The sequence below is a fragment of the Lacerta agilis genome, chromosome 1 (genome assembly GCF_009819535.1).
Source record: "Lacerta agilis isolate rLacAgi1 chromosome 1, rLacAgi1.pri, whole genome shotgun sequence".
In the NCBI taxonomy this organism is placed as follows: Eukaryota; Metazoa; Chordata; class Lepidosauria; order Squamata; family Lacertidae; genus Lacerta; species Lacerta agilis.
Window position 1 is genome coordinate 49,650,943 of NC_046312.1, and position 9,931 is coordinate 49,660,873.

Genomic DNA, 9,931 nt, shown 5'->3' on the forward strand with positions numbered 1-9,931 from the left:
TTTTGCTGGCAGTCATTGAATAAGTCACTGATGAGAAAGGTAACACTCATGGTGAGGCACAGATTTGTCTAGCCTGGCCAAGTAATCACTGAGGTAACTTATAAAGAAAACCAATCTGAGGTAGCAGCTAATATCACAGGTTTTGAAGGGAAGAGCTCTCATGCCAAGAGCACAAGCAATTTTAGGCACAACAAAATACCTGCATTCCCCCCCTACAGTGCTATTCTCCCAGCCATCTGCTGGCTGGGGGACTGGACTGGTATTTGGTGAAGTCCCCAGCACATGTCAATTGTTTGGGTCAGATTTACCAACTAAAGGCATCTGATCTGCTAAATAAACCTTGTGAGGACACACTCCTTATCTGAAGTTTTTGTTCTGGTTAAAGAACTGAAATGTGAAATTGATGTCTTCTCACAAAATTATTATTATTATTTCATTTGATTTATAAATATTTTTTATTATTTGTTTTATAAATAAATTATATAATATTATTTATTATTGCCCAGGTTTCCCCAGCCACTCCAGGCTGCTTCCAGCATATATAAGAACATAACAAAACATTAAACATTAAAAACGTCCCTATAATGGGCTGCCTTCAGATGTCTTCTAAAGGTAGTTTAGTTGCTTATCTCCTTGACATCTGATGGGATGTCCTAAGATAGGTCTGGCAAATGGCTAATGCAACACCATTTTAAAATAGGGATCCAGAAGAGAGCTGGGAAATTAGAGCCCAGTTGACTATTAATGTTTGTTCTGGGAACACTAGCAGAAAGCAGCTACAAATCTTACTGAAGAAGAATTGACATGGCTTCTTCAAGGTTAAGTCCTGTCTCAATAACTTTTTAGAGAGCGTCAACAAGCATATAGATAGTGGTGAAATAGTAGACAGTATACACTTAGACAAAGTTCTTATTCATCAAAGCCAAAAACTTATTCACCTGAGCAAGCTCAGCAGTCATGACGTAAGAGGACAGGTCCACTTATAAACCAGTAACTGGGTAAAGGACAGGAAACAGGGGGGTAGGGATAGATGGATAGTTCTCACAATGAAGGAATGTAAGAAGTTGAATCGCCCAAGGATCTGTATTGGGATCAGTGCTTTTTAACTTGTTGACAAATGAGTTACAGGCAGGCAGTGAGGTGACAAAATTTGCTGATGACACACAATTGGTAAAACAAAAGGAATTGTGAGAAGTTCAGAAGGATCTATCCAAACTGGGTGAACGGGCATTGAAATGGTAAATGGAAGCTCAAGTAATGTGATGCCCTATGGGGCAAAAAATAAATAAATCCCTAACTTCACATAGAGACTAATCATCATCATCATCATCATCATCATCGTCATCAATGGGGTCTGAATTGGCAATGGCAGACCGGGAATGAGATCTTGAGGTTCAGCTCACGGAAGGTCCAGCAGCTGTGGAAAAGGCACATTTCATGTTAAGGATTATTAGGAAACGGATTGAAAATAAAATAGCAAATACCATAATCAATTCTACGAATCTATTGTGCAACCATACTTGGAATGCTTATAGTTCTGTTCATAACACTGTGAAAATGATATTTTAGAGCTGGAAAAGATGCAGGAAAAGGCAAACAAAATGACCCTGGGGTCTGGAGTATTTCCCTTATGAGGAATGTTTGCAATTCTTGGAGCTTTTTAGTTTAGAGAAAACAAGTAAGGAGGGACATGATAGAGGTATACAAAATTATGCATGCTATGGAGAATGAGGAAGGACAGATGTTTTTCTTCTTTTTTCATCATATTCGAGCCAGGGGTCATCCAATGAAGTACCAGTTGCAGAGAATGACAAGTGGGGAAAGTGCTGTTGCACTCAGGTCCTAGGCATCTGGTTGGCCACTGTGAGAACAGGATGCTGGGCTAGATAAGCCATGGGACGGATTCAGCAGAGCTCATCTTACCTTATAATTATGAAGGTACTTCTCATCATGGTGAGCCATCTATGTGCTGATAGAAGCTCCATGACAACGCAGCTTCTCACAGCGGGCTCCAGGTCCCTGGACAAAAGTGAATTACTCTGCAGGGAAGAAAAAACTCTAAAACAGTGAAAGTGAGCTAAGCAAAATGCTCAGGCACTCCAGAGAACAGCAGCCCTTTAATGAGGCAGGTGATAGCACATTTCGCCATTACGGGAGCTGCTGGCATCCATGGGAAGTGGGATGAATATGCACCCAATGACGGCAAGTGAGAGGAGAAGCTTGTACATGGTTCTTCTCATTAGCTCATTGTTCAAGAAGACTTTAAGGACCCACCTGCCACTCACAGCCCTGCCTTTGCCTGCTATTAAGTGGAATATCATATTAGAACAGAGCAAGGAGACGAGGGTTTTTGAGTATCTGGCAACCTTACTTAGATGGAGAATGCACTGCAATTATCTTCTCCAAACTGCTTGGAATGCTCATATACTGGAAAAAGCAGTGTGTGCTCATACACGCATGTTTCTGATAGTATATATTTCTCCACGCAAACCACATTTCCTGTATGCAAGCTTCTAGTATTCTAAGAATTCATTGCTGGGCACTTTACTTCAAGTGTTTGAACTATTGTATGGTTAAAGGTAAAGGTAAAGGGACCCCTGACCATTAGGTCCAGTCACGGACGACTCTGGGGTTGTGGCGCTCATCTCGCTTTACTGGCCAAGGGAGCTGGCGTACAGCTTCCGGGTCATGTGGCCAGCATGACTAAGGCACTTCTGGCAAACCAGAGCAGCGCACAGAAACGCCGTTTACCTTCCCGCCAGAGCGGTACCTATTTATCTACTTGCACTTTGATGTGCTTTCGAATTGTTAGGTTGGCAGGAGCAGGGACCGAACAACGGGAGTTCATCCTGTCGTGGGGATTCGAACTGCCGTATGGTTATGTGGATGTAAATAAGTTTTATCTACATCAGTATTGGTCCATATTATGCACCACTTTTCCATATCTGGATGCCCACTTGGCAGACAGCATTGGGAAGGTGGGTTGTTAGAAGGAGACTTCCAAAGATTTTCCAAGCCTCCAGGATCACAGCAACAAAAGGACTGCGGCAAATTAACAGCATTGTGAAGTCTGCTGTCTGGTAATGGGTCACAGGATGCTGAGATAGACTGGCTGGCAGAGCTGTGTGTACCTCCAAAGGATCTGCCTGCATTTGGCCCTTTTGAATTGACCATGAACTGGGAGAACCGACACATTTTCATGTCACAACCATTTTTAGCTTGGCTAAAAGGCCACACATCTTCCCTGCTCCTGTTGATAGCCAGACAATGCCAAAGTGGCCTGTTAGTCCAATCTGGCTATAAATGTTAACATGCCCCTTCCTGTTTCTGCAGACAGAGTCCCATACTTCCTACTTCAGAGTGAGTGCATCTGAAAAGGCACCTAGTGAGTTGCTTTATCTTCCATCTCCACAGCATCTCCACAGCCTTGTCCTTTGTGCTACTGTTTGTATCTGCTAGCTGTGCTTTTGAGAGCCAGCGCTTGTCTCTTTGGCAGACAGGCATCTTTTGATCACCTCCTCCAGCTCTGAGTGGGCTAACTGCTTGGAAGAGATGGAAGCTAGTTTATTCCCTTATCTATTTTCCCTTGATATTTATCTTTCTCTTCTCCCCTTCTCCCCACCCCTGCCCCACCTTTATTAATTTGAGAGCCAGGCAAAAGTTCACCCCGTTTACCCAGGAGCTCCAGAAATGGAGAGAGACGTTTCATCTTTGCAGATTTGCACTTTTATTCTGATAGCCTCATACAAAAGAAAGAAAGGTTGCTCTGCTTATCCATCTCAGAAGGGTGAGTTTCATCTCTTTTGGCTGTTTGAAAGCTGAGTTATCCTTCAGGGATATCTACAGTCCAAAATGCATGGGAGACTCATGAACACCGCTGTCAGCTAAGGTTTGCCCTGCAGAAATCAAAGAAGGTGTTAAGGAAACTGCATCGCTGGGGAGCAACCAAGGGTCTTTCCCAAGCACAGCAGTTTTCCTTGGAGGATTATATGGCTGTCACTAACCCACCCAGATTATGACACCTCAGTGAGCATTTATGTTGCAGCCCAGTCACTGTTTCCTGCTCTCAAATGGCTAAATGCAGTTTCTGGGAAATGGCTATTCATGCCACAGCAAGTGCAAATATTGTGCTTGTTTTAGTATGGGATACTGGTTTGCGCTATTTTCATGGACACTGGTTCAATTATCTCAGTGGCATAGCATGGGTTGCTAGTGCCTGAGGCTGCATGAAGGGTGGGCGGGCACCGCATTATGTGATTGATTATGCGGGATGGGGCTTACCTCTCCTCCCTATATTTTATTCAAGTTGGCACCCCTGGTCTCAAGAAGTGCCCACTTAAAAATCCACAGTGTCCAGCAGACTTCCTGCTTGCACTGGCTCAACTTCTGCTGCACCTCATTTCATTGGATGTCAGGATGGTGTGATAGTACGAGTGATGGGGGGCATGCTTGAGACATTTTGTGTTCCTATCTCATTTTCTTTTCTTTTCTTTTCTTTTCCATGTGGCAGCCATCTTGTGTTATGCCACTTATTTTGTGACAGCTATGTTGTGACCCTGGCTCATAGCATTTTCTCAAAATGTGCTCACTGGCCCCAAATGTTTGGCAGCCCCTGACTGAGACTCTAACCCATTGTGAATGTCCTCTGATGGTACAATGCGAGATTTCAAATATTCAGTATTTCACATGGTGGGAATATTAATTTAAAAGTAAACAATATGAATAAGTTGAAAGGAAAGGAAAGGAAAGGAAAGGAAAGGAAAGGAAAGGAAAGGAAAGGAAAGGAAAGGAAAGGAAAGGAAATCTACAGGAATAGCTTGGAGTAGTTGGACAACTACATGAAGAAAAGAGGAGAAAGACTGGCATCTTAATTATGACCCAGTTACTTGGAAGTAAGTTTCACTGTGCTTATTTCCAAGTTTTAGGTTTGCAGCCTTAAACCACATTCATTTAATCTCCAACAACCCTTTTAAGGACTGAAAGTATTCCTTCCCTAGAGAATATTCATGGTCTCAGGCAGGATGTTAGCTTGGGGCTCTGTCTGCCATGCATGCAAGTTCACACTGTTCTCCCATAATGAGTCAGGCAGCTGGGCTGGGAGGAGGCCATATCACAGGCCTCCAGATGTTTCCTAGCAGGTTTGTTGTATTGTGAACTCAGCTGATCAAAGCTCCTTGTTACCTGCTGATGTGTGGATGCCAATTACCGAGGAGCCTGGAGGAAAGAAATGCCACCTTCTCAAGCTGTTCCTGGGATGACTAGCCTTGAGCCCAAACATCTGGTCATCTTTTTAAAATAACAACAACAAAAACAACAACAATAATAATAATAGATGGCTGTGCCAGAAAATAGGCAGCAATAATTTCCTCATCCTTGAGCCTGGGCTAGATGTGGTCACTGGCATTTCAAATAACAGCCTTGGTGATGATTAAGTGTCATGTTATTGTTTTTGAACTTTGTGAGGTAGGTTGTGGTGGGATGCATCAAGTCACACAACCACCACTGAAACCTCAGTTCTGTGGGAATGTTTAGGGATGCCAGAGAGGAGATATTGTTTATTATATCCTATTCCAACTTGAGTTAACAAGTCCCAGAACTTAGCAGAGTTTTCATTCCCATTTTAAACACACACAGTGGATAGCTTGCTCAGGTTCGCTACAATCTCTATAATAAATGTCCTGGTATTTCCCCCCTTTAATCCCTCTTAAAATAAGACACGACACAGTCTTCTATAAAAACATAAAAAGAGTTTACTTATATACACCATCCTGTTCACAATAAGATCCCAGAAGGCAGACTCTTAGCTTAGAAAATAGTATACACGTGGAGACTATCTCCATACGGGAGAGAGCCCCTTTGTCCTCTCTTGGCTGGAAGCCAAGAGAGCAGCTTTGCCTTAACTAGATGTTGCTGTATTGAGCAGCCGATCCAAAAGAGGAAGATGGAGTCTGGCCCCTGTGGTTTTGTGTTAACCTGCACAGGTGAGGCCACACCCATCTCCAGTTACACAGAGGAAGTTTGTCTCAGCCCAGGAGAACAGGAAGTTCCGGCTGGAGGACTGAGAAAACCTTCATGTCCACTCTAGTGATGTTGTATTTGACTGCTCTCATGTTTCACATCCCACAAGTTCCACTCAGGAATACCACATCATTGGCCTTTACCTCTTCACTGGTCTCAGAGTCTATGATTGCATTTGTTATGGCAGAATTGATGAAGCTTTGGCCTTCCAGTTGTTGTTGGACTTCAAATCCCAGCAGCCACATCCAGTATGGCCGTTGTCTGGGTTAATGGGAGTTGTAATTTAGCAATATCAAGAGGGCCAAAGTTTCCACAGCCCTTTATGACCTGTTATGCACATCTATGTCCTCTTTCTTGGTTGCCACTCTGTGTCAGGGCTGGAGTCATGTGTAGGTCAGCAATAAAACAATAAATCACTGAGGCCACAGCTTATGCCTACTGGTATCAGCATATCTTTTAGTGAGGGCTTGCTCCAATGAAGCAGTTGCAAGGACTGAAGGTCCCCACCTTCCCTTGGCTCTCTAAGGCTTCTATCAGTTCCCTCCCCAGCAGCCTAAGGCTTCGCCTTCTTGCTGCTCATTGCCCGCCCCCTCTTCATTTCTCTTTGTGTTCTGGGAGAACAAGGGGGAGAAGAGCAGGTCGTGGCAGGAGGAGGAGATTCCCTGTCTTCTTCCACAGCCTACCTATATGCAGTCTCTTGACCCCCCCTCCTCTCAAGCCTCTGAGTCTGCACTGCTCTCTGCCACAGCCTCTTCCTGCTCACTAAACTCTGTTGCCTCTTCTGCTCCTGACACCTCATCCTCCCAGTGTGCTCCTTCTTCCTCCGACCGCTCATCGCCATCCCACTGCCAATCCCCTGGCTCTGAGCCTTCTTTCCCTGGAGGTTCCCTAGTTGGTACCTCCTAGCACTCCTCTGCATCCAGCCAGTCCATGACACCTACCTAAAAAGTAAAGGGACCCCTGACCATCAGATCCAGTCGTGTCCGACTCTGGGGTTGCGGCGCTCATCTCGCTCTATAGGCCGAGGGAGCCGGCGTTTGTCCGCAGACAGCTTCCGGGTCATGTGGCCAGCATGACTAAGCCGCTTCTGGTGAACCAAAGCAGCACACGGAAACGCCGTTTACCTTCCCGTCGGAGCGGTCCCTATTTATCTACTTGCACTTTGACATGCTTTTGAACTGCTAGGTGGGCAGGAGCTGGGACCAAAGAATGGGAGCTCACCCCGTGGCAGGGATTCGAACCGCCGACCTTCTGATCAGCAAGCCCTAGACTATGTGGTTTAACCCACAGCGCCACCTGGGTCCCCTTGATACCTACCTACTTTACTCAATAACAATTTTCAGATAGGAACACATTCTCATTATTGTTAAGTTACAGGGAGGTAGCCGTGTTGGTCTGCTGTAGTCGAAACAAAATAAAAAATAATAAAAATTCCTTCCAGTAGCACCTTAGAGACCAACTAAGTTTGTTATTGGTATGAGCTTTCGTGTGCATGCACACTTCTTCAGATACAAGAAGTGTGCATGCACACGAAAGCTCATACCAATAACAAACTTGGTCTCTAAGGTGCTACTGGAAGGAATTTTTATTATTTTTCATTTTGTTTCATTATTGTTAAGTACTCATATGAGAGAGGCAAACAAATTGTGGAGCCACTGAGCCGCAAACAGTATTTCACAGCCCTGGCCTTGAGAGCCCTAAGTTCTTCTCATTCTCATGGAGCTGAAATACACCCCCAGGACCTCAGCTATCCCTCTTATGCAGCTATCTCTCTTATGTGTGCAGACTGGGAAATAACAGGTGGGGTAAAAAGTACATCTGACAGGAATTTAAAAGTGGCAGAGCAGTTTCCATGCAATGGCAGCTGCTGCCCAACCCCACAGTACAGTACTGTACTGGTAAAATATTCAGTCCAAAGAAACATATTCCAAGGGTGAGGAACTGACCATCACTTCCCCAAAATAGGAATGACATTGATCTAGAGGCTAGGGAGCTGAAAGAAGGAAAGCATGCAAGTTGCAGTGCCCCTCAAAGAGGGCCCACCCTACTATTTTAAAAGTCATGAAGGGCCCCATATGTCACCAGCAGTTGACCCTGCTTGCAAAGGTTCCCTCTGCTCAGTTTAACAACAACAGCAACAGCAACAACAACTTATTTATATCCCGCCCACCTGGTTTGGTTTCCCAGCCACTCTGGGCGGCTCCCAACATAATATTATTATTAATAAAAAAGCGATAAAATATTAAACATGAAAACTTCCCTGAACAGGGCTGCCTTCAGATGTTTTCTAAAAGCCAGGTAGTTGTTTATTTCCTTGACATCTGACGGGAGGGTGTTCCACAGGGCAGGCGCCACTACCGAGGAGGCCCTCTGCCTGGTTTCCTGTAGCTTAGCTTCACTTCTCACAGTGAGGGAACTGCCAGAAGGCTCTCGAAGGAGGACGTCAGTGTCTGGGCTGAACCATGGGGGGGGGGGAGTTCAAGGATGGTAACACCTCTTGAGGTGCAAAGACCTAGAGCTGCTCACTCTACTCAAGGGAATGGTCAACATGTGATGAGCTCCATGTCCACCTTGGTACTCTGGATCACTGTTGCGTTGGCCTCCGTGGTCCCATATTGGCTGCATACGGCATAGCTCTGGGTGACAAAGCTGTTCTTTTAATATTTGCTCAATTCAGGAACTTTCTGTTTTAGTCAAGTCTGCCTAAGGTCATGCCAAGTCCGTGCACAGCACTATAAAATGGTGCATCTTTGGGCAGGATCTTCTTTTTTAAAAAAACTGGAATCCAAAACGGTCTATTTTGCTGATATTGTTTCCTTTCACACATACAAATTTACTGTCTCTTGATTTCCCCCGTTCTGACACCCCCAGCGTTGCCATAACAACAGGCGTTAAGAGCTTGTTGACATTGCCCTGTTGTGCTAATTGCACAATTTCCTGCTGCTGTTACGAGCCAGTTGTTCCTTTTAAAAAGCTGAAATTGCTTTTGGCTGGTCCATTTGTTACTTCGCTGCCTCCTTGGGCCTGGGAAGGGGCTTAAAGGAGAGAACAAATTAACCAGAAAAGCCTCAGGGAAAGGTTGTTTAGCCCTGCTGTGAGCAGGTCTAGCTGGCGCATGGCAGGCAAACTGCTCTCCAGCTACCAGCACCTTCATACCTCGCAATGTATGAGGCTGGAAAACAGGTCCATTTTTGAAACAGTAAGTAACCAGGGAATTCATATTGTGAAGAAGCCAAGTGAGAAAGCCACTTCTATAAATATTTAGCAGCATGTCCCATCAAATATCTTTCATTAAAGAGATATTTAATGAAAGAGATATTAAAGAGATAAAAAGAAAAACTTGTGGTTCAAAATTTGGTTTGTTATTTATTTAGCAAATTTGTATCTTGTCTTTCTTACATCACAGAACTGAAGATACCTCACAGGGAATTTCCAGGAAGCCTCCCATCCAGGTACCGACCAGGTCAAGACCTGCTTAGCTTCAACAAGGTGACTATTCAAAGGGCTTTCTGAAGCTGCCTTTTTTTTTTTGCTGAACTCATATAAGGACCCTGCCTCTGCTTGAATGGAACTCCTCCTCCCTAATCCCAGTTATGTTAGCATTGGCTGTGGTGGCTCAGAAGTGGGGGATGCAGTTAACACCTTGGCACTCAAAATAGGTCTATATCTGCACCCAAGTGTGATCTGGTTCAGATTAAGCTTTGGGGTGGTGGTGTAGAACCTTCTGTCTTTTGTGCGGCTGGTATGTAGCCTATTGTACAAAGGCAAAAGCCACGCCAATGGTTCCACTCATTTTTGCATCTCACCCCATCCACTTCCTCTCTCTGGTCCTGCACACCTGTGGCATGTGGCCCCCGGAATGTTGCTCATGAGAGAATGTGGCCCACAGGCTGGAAAATGTTATCTTCCCCTG